At 35.2% G+C, this 12,602-nt stretch overlaps 1 protein-coding gene across 4 annotated transcripts in view; it reads left to right on the top strand.

Moving 5' to 3' along the window:
* LOC141455834 (breast cancer anti-estrogen resistance protein 3 homolog) overlaps positions 1-12,602 on the top strand; it is a 301,202-nt gene that overhangs the window by 78,807 nt on the left and 209,793 nt on the right. The gene's annotated exons all lie outside the window — the stretch shown is intronic.

The raw sequence follows: 12,602 nt of genomic DNA, 5'->3' as shown, positions 1-12,602 counted from the left end.
AGCACAAATGAAAGTTGTAAAAATCGTTTAGTAAGCACAATTTGTTGCATCTATTTGAGCTTATATAAACATTATTTAATTTTCCAAGTTTAGAACAACTAAGGCAGAGAATTATGGCTTGATTTACAAACTGTTGACTGTAAATTATTGCTAAGATGGTTGAATTAACAATTTAGCCTTAATTGCTTAATACATATTGTATTTTCTTTTTCCAATTCTATGAATTTTCAAGAATTTAATAGTTTTCTGAGGCATACTGGATTTTTTAATTAGGTTTTTCTTTTTTGGAACCATGCCCAACCTAATTTTGAGAACCCTTTTTTGGGCCTGTGAGATTTTTTTAGTTTTATTTCTTAGCAAAATTTGTTTTCTCTTTATTTGCCTTTTAAGTTGGAAGGGGTTTTGTTGGACAAAAGTGATACAGGGATCGTTGTACGAGTGGTTCTTTCTATTATTTTGTAATTATAGCTCAGTTTCATATTTCTGGTAAGTTCACGTGAAAGTAAAAAGCTAACATAAGTAATGGTAAGCTTTCAAGCGAACGCTCCAAAAAAAAAAAAAAAAAAACAGACATCAAAAGCTCCAATTAGAGGAGGAAGCCCAAACTTTAAAAAGGAAAAATTGAGAAAAGTTTCTTAAATATGATTTCCACTAGAACTTCATTATTCTTGCTGCACGAAACATTGTCCTAAGGTTTATAACTTCTATCTGGAAACATATCTTTAATAAAAATGGAAGTATTTAGGGCCCTGGATCGTCAAGATGTTCTAGTTAAATGCATCTTCAGAGTAGATCTACCACCTGCACAATGTTAATGAATCTTATTTATTTAATAAATATTTAAAAATATTGTTTTTAACTTGTAATATTAATATGTAAATAATTTACAACTATCTTTCATATTTGAAACTTTGAATAACTGATTTTAAGGTAATCTAGAATCATTGAAGTTTGGTTTTCAGATAAAAAAGTAAAGTAATGGCTATTTTTTTCAGGCGGACTTTACGTCCAAGTACCAAATTATGTTAGGTGTACGAAGGTAACTAGCAAAAATACTTCCACTATTTACTCATTATAACTATTAAATAAAAACTAAGAACCTAGACCGTGCGGAATCGAACCTACTAAACCAACAATACATCTCAGCTTTGCGGGTTTAGCCTATATCCGCTCGGATACCTGCTGAGATTGTAGACTGGTTTCTTTTATAGTAACTGAATACAAAGAAATAATTATTTTCAGGCGTATGTGTCATTAACGCTTTTATCAGGACATAAATTTAGCAATTAATCGTGGTTTTTTACTCTATCTACTGGGGAGAAATATTTAGATCAGGTGACCAGATTTGAACATCGATTCTCGAGGTTCTATTTTTTTAAACTTCCCATTCGTCTTCAAAATCTCTTAAACAGAATTTTATTTTTTTAAGTTATTCAAATGAAATTATTCAACTATTTAAATGAATAATTTAGATAGGTACGAAATTTAAAAAAAGCATCGTAGAAGGCATTATCTACTATAAATATATTTGTAATTGATTACCTGATTTGTTTTACTTATTGCTTCAAAAAACAGAGAATTTTGGTTTTGCCATAATAATGTCGCATTAATATGGGTGCATATTGTCGTATTGAAACTACAGAAAGCATTGCACATCTTCCAGCAGAGTTTCTCGTTAAACATAACCCACCACATTGGGAAGCATGCTTGTAGAAGATAGTAACCAGTGAAATAAGAATAACATGTATTGTTCATTTTTTTTTTAAACGACTGATACATTAATTCAAATGGTCGAAATATTATAGCCAATTTCAATCAAATGAATCATTCAATGAACTGACAATAATCTTTCTTCCTTTTAATAAAATAAAAAGCTAACTGTTCAGCCCTGTTTTTATCTGGAATCCGGGAACTCTGCGATATGTCCAGCACGATACAGTTGAGATAATTTCGATCCTTACAGTTGTACTAAGAAAAATTATTGTAAAAACATATAGATTCCAAAATACAGTTTAAAGACTGATTTCTGATTGTTGAATCTCTATCTCGTATCTAATAAAAGTAGTGCTGTATGAGAAACGAGACAAATCTCGGTCTCGGTGCCGAGACGAGACGAGACGAGACTTGAGCAACCGAGACCGAGACGAGACCGAGATCGAGACATGATATATATCTCGTCGAGAAATCTCGGTCTCGTCTCGGTTTTTCAAATATTAATTTTTAGCTACAAAATTATAAAATTGTGTTCTTTATTAATAAATAATCATTACGGGTATTGAATTAATTATTAAAAGATACGATTTTATTATATATGTTCAATATTACTACACCTATTTGATTTCGAATTACATAATAAGCAAAGTAAAATAATCGCCTATTTTTTCAGGCGGGGCTTTACGTCCAACTACCAATTAGGTGTCGCGGACGGAGGCGACTAGCAAACATACTTTACTGTAAATTTCTCATATTAACCATTAAATAAAATCCAAGGCCTAAGACCGGGAATCGAACCCAGTACCACAATACACATTAGCTTCGCAGGTCTCGCACCGCTCGGCTACCGTGGCGGCCCCCTTCGAATAACATAATTTTTACATAAATTCACTAAATTTCACTATTCATATCATTCATTCATTCAATTTCATAAATTTCACTATTAATAATCTAATACTTTGAACTTTGATATTATTTGAATTATATTTTAGAATTTTGGAATTAGTGAATTTGAAAAAAAAAAAAGACTATGCACCTAAAAAATATTGCCACAAATTTTCGTTTTTAAGATACACTTTGCCCAAGCATTGATACATAAAAGAGCTTTTACTGAGTCAGAAGTTAGAGAAGATCTTCTATTGGTCATTATCATCGCAGCTTGCGAAAATAATCTTTCCGATGGCACTGAAGTTGCACAGATACTAAAAATATCTTTCGCCATTCTAGACAAATTGAAGGAATTTTCAAGTGTTTTCCACCATTCTAAAATGTCAACGTCTACTGGTGCTTGGTCTAATTTGGTGTAATTAATTATTTCTGTCTTCCATGCTTCGGTGATATTTGCTGATTTTTGAGCAAATGGTGCAAAAATATTGATGCAGTCGTCGTCGTCGTCGTCAAAAGGTGAATCATCAGATTCTTTATCTTCACCAAAAGCCATAACTAATGGAGCGGGAAGTTTGTTGGGAGGTGTATTTTTTATTTCACGAATCGACTTGTCATAGCAGGCAGATATGTTATTTTGGTCTTTCATTTGGCGCGTTTTTAACATCTTTTTGAAATTATATAAAGATATATAACAGTATTAGTAATATATGATGCATTGAAGTGTAAGTAGTTGTCTTCTTTTACACACATTTTCATTACCAATATATAAATTAAAATAATTATTAGAAAATAATAACATTTTTTGGAAAGATTATTAATAGCAAACCGCTTTTAATACTTAAACAAAAATTCAAAAAACCGAGACCGAGACCGAGATATCTCGGCGAGACCGAGACCGAGACTTGAGCGACCGAGATCGAGACTGCATAAAGTCTCGCCTCGTCTCGGTCTCGTGCAGCACTAAATAAAAGTAATTCCAAAAAAACCCACATGTTTTTGCTAGGAAATTTTTCTCAGTTGGGAAAATTTTCATTTTCATTCTCAGTTTATCAACTTCATCATTATTATAATAGTTTTTTTTGTGCATGAAAATAGCCCATCCTATTACGTTATAATGCATGTAAAATATTTAATCGCGAACTAATTACAAATAGAACAATGAGTAATACACACGTAGTTGTGAAATTTTAATGATGTCATTTATATGTAATTTTTTCGTAGTATTTTTTTCCCCTAATCAGACGGCAATTAAAAAGAAAAAGAATTAAAAATATTGTATTTGCCGAGTAATTGCAATGTACAGAATAACATCACACCAAACCTCATGCATCATGTTAGCCTGTGCAATAAAATTATATTAAAAGCTCGACATAACCATTTCTGGGATAACGATGTCGTTATTATTCCGGTCAGCTGACGTCGCTGAGTTTACATAAATTGCGGAATATGAAAATTAAAAATTAAAAAAAATATTAATACTGATTTCTTTTTATTTAAATTAAAATATATGCCGTCTAAAAATGTCAGCTGTGCTAAAACGAAGTAATTTTTCCTTCATATATTTTTCCTCTTTCTTTTAAATTAAAATCACCGCAAGAGGAAGCGAGAGGTCCGCGTGATTTATGGAGTAGAGGCCGTCCTTTAGGTGTTACGCCCTACCTTCTACGCTGTTTTAAGTAAAAGCTTTAATCTCGGATTCCCCAGAATCTGTACCAAACTAATTTTCCCTTCTGCGACAATATTTAAACAAAAGTCGAATGAAGTAATTGCGTTCAGTTCATCATTGTGTTCGGAACTGTCCTTCTCAATCAAAAATCACCAAATGTCCAGGACTGTTTCCATTTAATTTCGGTGCACCAAGAGGTTTTTTTTTGTTTTTTTTTTTTTCATTCTTAGATCGTCATCATTCCATTCAGAACTTGGCCTATCGAATTATTCCTTAAATTGAACAGCTTATGTGAAATTTCTCTTAAAATAAATCTTACTACATGGCCCTGTTCAACTAAACAATTCAGCCTAAAGTATACCTCACTGCATCGGCATTCTTACACTAAATTTCTTGTTCTACGCATCCACTGAGTGTCACCAAAATGACTCCCGTACATCCTTCGAAAATCTTGCAGCATCATCCGGGGCTGAATACATTAGCGTAGACCAATGATAGTCGTACTGTCCTAGGCTAGATATATATATACAGTCGAGCCTCCGATAAAGGACACTCTCACTAGCGACCACCTCCATTTACGGACAGTTTTTGGATTTCCCAGCTTTACCCCTTATACACGCCTATATATAAAAGACCTCCGTCTAACCGGTCACTCTAAATAGCGACCTCGGGCATTGATTTTGGGGAACGGATTACGTATTTCACCTCTCAACAACGACCACCTTATTATTAAAAGTTCGTTTGACGCGGTGATAAAAAGAATTATTTTTTAAAATTTGATAAATTTTTTGGATAATTAAGAAAAATTTGATGCATATCATTTAGCTAAATAATTATGCAATTTTTAAATAGATGTTTGGAAAAAAAAAACATATTTTTTCATTATGAAACTTGCCTACCTCCTTCTAACGACCACCTCCAAACAGCGGCCACTTTGCTTTCCCCTGCCAGTGTCCGTTATTGAGAGGCTCGACTGTATGTATAAACAAATGTAGAGGATGTTGAGGGGAAAAATCATAAGGTGATCTTTTAGACGCTTCTGAAATTCCACTTTTAGAAGCACGTTTTTAATGTCATTGAGAAATAAAAGATTTAGGGAATAATTAGTTTTGTGAAAAGTTAAAGAAGGTCAAAGGGTTTATCTTTAAGAAAATCGCGACAAACTGCCCAATTATTGCACTCGAAATAAAAACGCACTTCGAACTGTGTGGTTTGTTACAAGTTTAGAGTTTTCCTATTTATTTTGGAACGAAATGATGAGCTTAAACTTCCTCCGTTTTATAGCTGCTGCGATATTTCGTTGAAATGTTTACAAAACCATAAATTTGAAGAAAATTCGCCGTACATTTGCCTAAGAGCTGAAAAAGAGTGTGGAAAATGAAATAATTTAGAAAAAAGAAAAGAAAAAGAAGCCTATCCACAGTTACAGCAGAAAGGGCGAAATTAAAAAAAGGGAATACTTCATCTCATCTGAGAACTCTTCAATGTTGACTTTACTAATGAATGCTTCATTTTTAATGGCGCTGCAGTGGCGATGTACAGGTTTGGTTGGAAGTTTGGTGGAAAAGTTGTTCATCATAATTTTTCCAGTAAATTGTTAGGGGCGGCGAGAAAAGGCAACGTGTGTGCTACATTGAGTGGAGGGCGCTCCCCGCTAACTTTTCTCTTCTCAAACTTTTGATAGAAAATATTACTACATTTCCCTAGAGTTCGTGGTCAATTTTTTTTTTAACATATATGTAAGGGCAGAAACTGCCCTTTATTTCTCCTGAATTTATCGTAGAATTTCCCTAAGTGAAGGATGTGTGAATGAACATTTTCATTTATCTGTCTTTTAAAATGTAAAATGTTTTCCGATGTTGAAATAATATCTTCTGAAATTATTTATCGATTATGCGTATATTTCAAGGTTTACGTGAAACTTTATTTGCAAGGTTTCAAGATTGACTTCGTTGGCTCCGGCCTTACCATCCGGCAAGCATGGCATGCGTTGACAAAGTTTTCTATCTCTTTATCCACTGATGGCCACCAAACATAAGAGCGAGCTAGAGATTTCATCTTGCACATGTCCTGCATGCAGATCCTTAAACACTCCTATTGTTAGTTGCCGCGGCAGTATGATGCGGTATCCCCACATCACCTAAATATAGTTCAGTTCTCCGAACAAAATACGACTTGAGGTTTTCCTCTAACTTTTCTGGCCATCCATACTTTATGTAAGTGTAAACTTTACTCATTCCTGAATCCCGTCTTGTATTATCCTTAACCGTTTTTAAATTAATAGAAAGTGCGGATTCCATCATGTTAATAGAATCGATGTCATCTTTCTGTTCTGAATCCGAATTGATGATTTGTTTGATGGAAAATGATTTGTTTGAGTGTGTGCGCAAAAATAAAACATTTTTTTTTTTAATAAACGGTGCAATTTCTATCTTGATGCATCGAAACAGATAAAACAAAAGGGATCTTTGTTATCGCCTGGAAAATCAGTAAGAGTTCCACCACCTTTCGATTGCACTACGAGGGTCGTTTGAAAAGTCCGTGCAAAGTCAGAGAGATAGCACTACTGGCGCGTATCGAGGTTATGTTTAGTTAGTAGCATCTCTTGGAAGAACACACACCAAGTTTCAGCCAGATCGGTCTATTTCTTTGTGTTTGGCATTCGTTTGAATCGAGGAAGTCGAGTGATTTTCAAAAAATGGACGAAAAAGAATTTCTTGTGTTGATTAAACACTACTTTATGAAAGGCAAAACGCCTCAGGAGACTAAAGAGAAGCTTGATAAACATTATGGTGACTCTGCACCTTCGATTAGAACAGTTTATAAGTGGTTTCAAAATTTTCGGAGTGGCCATATGGGCAAAAGTGACGCTGAACGTTCTGGAAGCCCTGTTGAGGTTACTACTCCAGAAATCATTGATAAAATCCATGATACGGTGATGGATGACAGAAGTGTGAAGGTGCGTGAGATTGCTAGTGCTGTGGGCATCTCGAATGAACGGGTACATAATATTTTGCATCAACATTTGGACATGACAAAGCTATCCGCAAGATGGGTGCCGCGATTGCTCACGCTTGACCAAAAACGAAATCGTGTGAAGTGTTGCAAGGACGGTTTGCAGCTATTCCAGAAGAATCCGCAGGACTTTAAGCGTCGTTTCGTCACTGTGGATGAAACATGGATACATCACTACACTCCTGAGACCAAAGAACAATCTAAACAATGGGTTACCAAGGGGGAATCTGCGCCAAAAAAGGCGAAGACCGTTCCTTCGGCCGGAAAGATTATAGCGACTGTCTTTTGGGATTCGCAAGGAATAATCCTCATCGACTATCTGGAAAAGGGTAAAACTATTACAGGTGCATATTATTCATCATTATTGGACCGTTTGAAAACCGAGCTGCAAGAAAAACGCCCACGATTGGCCCACAAAAAAGTCCTTTTCCATCACGACAACGCACCAGCTCACACCTCAGCAGTTGTGGTCGCAAAATTAATGGAAATAGGGTTCCAACTCGTTTCACATCCCCCCTATTCACCAGACTTGGCTCCCTCGGACTACTACTTGTTCCCCAATATGAAGAAATGGCTGGCGGGAAAAAGATTTTATTCAAACGAGGAGGTGATTGCAGAAACGAATGGCTATTTTTCAGACTTGGACAAATCCTATTATTCGGAAGGGATCAACAAACTAGAGCAGCGTTGGACGAAGTGTATAAGCCTAAAAGGAGACTATGTTGAAAAATAAAAAAAGTTTATCCCAAAAAATTAAGTAGTTTTTATTTTTGCACGGACTTTTCAAACGACCCTCGTGTAACCTACTCGTAATTATTATTTAACCAATTCCACTCATAAAATTAACTTCTTTACAGTTTTTATTAATGTAATTAGCAAATAAAGCAAAGCTACAACACAATGGAGGTTAGAAAATTAAAGAAAAATAAAATCGGCTTAGGTTTAAAAAGGGATGGAATGGTGCCCTTTGGTACATGTGGTGTATTTCCCACGATTTCGTTTTCTACTTCCTGCAACCCCCCGCTAGATCAGAGACGTACCCAATTTTCCCAACTATAACGGAAATTGCCTTGCTAGGGATTGCACACTGATAAGCAATAGTGTGAGTGTAACGAGCAACACTAGAGAGAGACACGGTAGATTCTGTTCAAGTTTAGAGGTAATTCTTGCAAATGGTACTAACCAACCAGCTCTTGTTAGGGTTCGTTTTAAGCTAAATATAAAAATGCCCAACGGAAAAGTAGAAACAATTGGAAAATGGCTACCATTTTTAGGTGAACAATATCAATTTATTTAGTCAGAATTTACATCGGCTGATTGAAACAGGTTAAAAATTAATAAAAAAAAAAAACAAATCCTATCGAACTAGGCTAGAATACTAAACAGGACTCACCATTAATTGGGGCCCTGTAAAATGTTGCTTCCGATAGAATAATTAAGTTCTATCTAAACTCTAAATTAGAATAAAGTACTCGCCGTTATTTAATTATCTGTGGGCTATAAAAGTAATCAGTCTCAAGTCACTCAAACAGTAAAAAAAATGCTGCTAAAAATCCATTAATTCAGATTGATTAATTTGTGAACAGAGCAGAGTGACTTTTGGGAACAGTCATTTCTAGTTGACTGATTTAGTTTAAATTCTAAAAAGAACGAGTGTCAAAAAGGTTTTAATTGATTATACAAAAGAAAATAATTAATGTTTTAAGGAAAGGCAGTGGAATAATCACTTAAATAAGGCGCCTCGCTGGCCGAGCGGTTAGAGGATTGACCTGTAAAGCTAAGATGTATTGTTGGTTTAGTAGGTTCAATTCCAGGTCTAGGCCTTGGATTTTATTTAATGTTTAATACGAGAATTTTGATGTAAAGTATGTTCGTCTTCGTCAACGGCGACTAATTTGATAGTTAGACGTAAAGCCTGGCTGTAAAAATAGATATTTCTTTACTTTTTTAAAAATCACATAAACATAAAAAACTGAGGACAGGAAATTTGAAAAGAGGGGTTTTTTTTTGTTGGAAACGGTGGTCGCGTTGTTGAGTTTATTAAAACGGTATTTTCAGTTCATTACTTCTTCTTTTTTTTTTACTACATTAGGTAACAGGGGAAGCATTGCGATACTCTTTCTAATCTCAGTTTACTCGGCATTATCCGTTTTGGGTCTCAAAAGCTTGCCACCACTGGGTAGAAACAGGCGAAGGAGTACATTAAAGGCTATTCGCCGAGGCTGACTGCAGAATTAATCCGTCAAGGGCTATAAGGATGATTGTAGGCCTATTAACTGGCCACTACAGGCTCAGGAAACACATGCACCGCATAGGCCTGGCAGATGATAGCCTTTGCAGGTTCTGTCAAGAAGAGGAGGAAACGGCACTGCACGTGTTGTGTCAGTGTGAGGGGGCTTGTATGGCTAAGGATGTTACTTCTCGGGGAGCTTTACCCAGGAGTCCCTCTCCAGCATTAAGAGTCTGATCAAAAGGATGGGTCTGGAGGGTGAGCTTTAGAGTGAGGGGAGCCACAATAGATCCAAAGGGGTCGCAGTGGCGTAGGCTTAATCTATCTATCTATTATCCGTTTTGTGACTTCCTGAGCCTAAAAGTGGCTTTTGCAAATTGTAGTTAGCACAATTAAAAAAAAAAAATGAAAAATCCCTAAAAGTTCAAATTTGATTGGTTATTGATTTAGGTGAGTGTTCGCAGCAGATTTTATTTTTTGACCAATCAAAACGGAACCGAACAAATCAAAGCTTCACAGAAAATGTTTCAAATATTAGTGACAGGTTTCTTGAGTTTAGTGCAGCTTTAAAGTTGTTACAGCCGTTTTTGAGTAAAGTTTCACATTCACAAAGCTCAGATATGCTTACTGCAAAGTCAAATTTCCGATACTTTTAAGTCAATATAGAAGATATTTTATAAATTATTGATGTGTCATTAAAAAAAAAGAGGAGTTATTACGTTTTGTTATTCCCACTTTTTTTTGGATAGAAATTACATTTTTTTGTCAGCAAGAAGGAGAATTAATGATGTCATTAAGGTCAACATTTTCTACATTCCAATGTAAAGAAGGACTGAAATAAAATTCTTTCATGAATTGTAGAAAGTATGTGCTGCCCCTATTAGTTCCAGCAGAAATGACTGAGCCCAAATCATCACCATATGTAGGTAGAGCTTCCCACCATGATGGATTGCAGTTTGCAGTGGCCCTTAACCGTTTGGCTAACTCAGGTTAAAAACCTAAGGTTTCACCCAATCCCTCCCTCTCTGAAGAAACCTCTCCCTTCTCAGTGACTTTACATCGTTTTACACTTCTTAGAAAAAATATTTTGTGCCAAGTAGAGGCGAGGGTTGGAATGAAACAGAAAAAAAGAAAAAAGAAATAAAATACCAGAGGTAGTTTTCTCCTTGGCCTTCTATTCAGGGCGCCTCTATTCAGCTCGGCCTAGTAATGTTTTGCACACGTGTGAGCTCCTCCGTGTTATTGCTGCAGATCATAATATCTAACTGTAGAGGGCGCGTTCTTCCACTTCCACTTTATACGCTCGTAAAAGCTTAGCTGTTTACTCGCATCCGACCTGGGGAAATCTATGTATTTCCCGTTTAACGACGAAACTTCTTAAGAGAAGTCATCCTATAGTGCACAGAGTCTGCACGTAATGATTACCTAGTGTGCATCATTACTTTTTACTGAATTCTCTCAATCTTAAAAGATAATTAGTTTTTTTTCTTTCTCTTTCACTCGCGTTTCTCACATATTTCGAACTCAAGTTCACCATCGGAAACATAGTTTTTAAGAACGCTGAAAACTGAAAAGAAATGTTTAAATAGTGACTCTCTGAGTCTCTCTGTGCCTTCAGAAGTCAAGACAAAGAGAAATGAAAAAGTTTCTTTGAAAACAGTCAACTGTAAGTGCCACAGTTTTCTCAAGAAAATATTTTTTTTTTTTGCCTCTGGGACTTGTGAATGTTGAAAGAGTTTTAAGTCAGAAAATATGGGATTGAAAAAATAACTGCCATTTCAGTCTAGAAAAATTTATTTTGCCGAGCTTTCGACCTAGGGACTAGGTCATCTTCAGGGCTGTGGAACATAATTACAGATTGTTAACAATAAGTCTATTGAAATGAATATGTATAATAAAACGAAATTTACAAAACTAGGTAAATAATTTTTGTAAATTTCGTTACATTATACAAATTCATTTCAATAGAATCATTTTTAACAAACTGTAAATATGTTCCACAGCCCTGAAGATGACCCTAGTCCCTAGATCGAAAGCTCGGCAAAATAAATTTTTCTAGACTGAAATGGCAGTTATTTTTTCAATCCCATTGAAACTATGAATCAGTCACCAAAAAGAATGAACAACAGTCAGAAAATATCTTTATTTTTTTATAAAACCTTTGATTTTACTCGTTGTTCATTTGTTGTATTCCTAATCCGCTTTGGACTTTTAGCCATTATCAGAGGTGGTCTAATCAGTTTAGTGTAGAGATTTCGATTTCACTTATATTTCCGTCTTTCACTGCACTTGCTACCTACCACTAAGCTGACACTCAGTTACAGTCTATTATAGTGCCAACATTATTATCATTATTATTAATAGTACAACTAGCGCTAGTGTTACTTTCAAAATAAATCATATTAAAATATAATAAAAAAAACTCCGTGCTTATTCAAACTGTAACAGTAAATCATTTCCGGATTTTCACTTTCCTCGTCGGTTTTCTTGCCATTTTGGAATGTTGGCAATAACCACACGGTTTTCTTCTCCTTGAATTTGAAAGCAAGAAGGGCATTATTATTTTTTTGAAAAGCTAAACATGCATCTCCTGACTGTTGGCCCTTTAATATTAGAACTAGGTACTGGTACCTCTTTTTTTTATTTTGCCTGAGTGTTCCAACTGTAGTTATTCTCATTTCGAGCAAATCGAAAAAATAAGATGATGTTACGTAGAGTAGAGAAATCCGCAATATCCCGTTTTCTGGTTGTGGATGATTTACTTAAAAACAAGTAGAACCAGAAAACAAAAACAAAAAATCTTAAAGAAGGATATTAAGTAGCTCCTGGACGGGGAAAATGTTCAGGGGGTCACCGCACCTCCAGAGTTAATTGCCACCAACCTTCTCCATACATATTTACATTGCGTTCAGTTACACATTTCGTTTTTACCAAATTTGTAAATTAACTCCGGCATAACTACAGAAGAAAAATGTCGTGAGATTATTTTCATACCAATATCCGTTTTACTTGATTTGGCGCTATTTCTAACATGTTTCGTCTTTTTTTAAGGCATTATTAAATGTTAAAAGTCATTTCCTGCTCCTGAAG

This window comes from Rhodnius prolixus, unplaced genomic scaffold (assembly GCF_049639745.1).
Source record: "Rhodnius prolixus isolate KJV_2025 unplaced genomic scaffold, Rpr scaffold_4, whole genome shotgun sequence".
NCBI classification, from domain to species: Eukaryota; Metazoa; Arthropoda; class Insecta; order Hemiptera; family Reduviidae; genus Rhodnius; species Rhodnius prolixus.
Note: the sequence above shows the minus strand (reverse complement) of the source record. Positions and strands in the feature narration are given on the sequence as shown.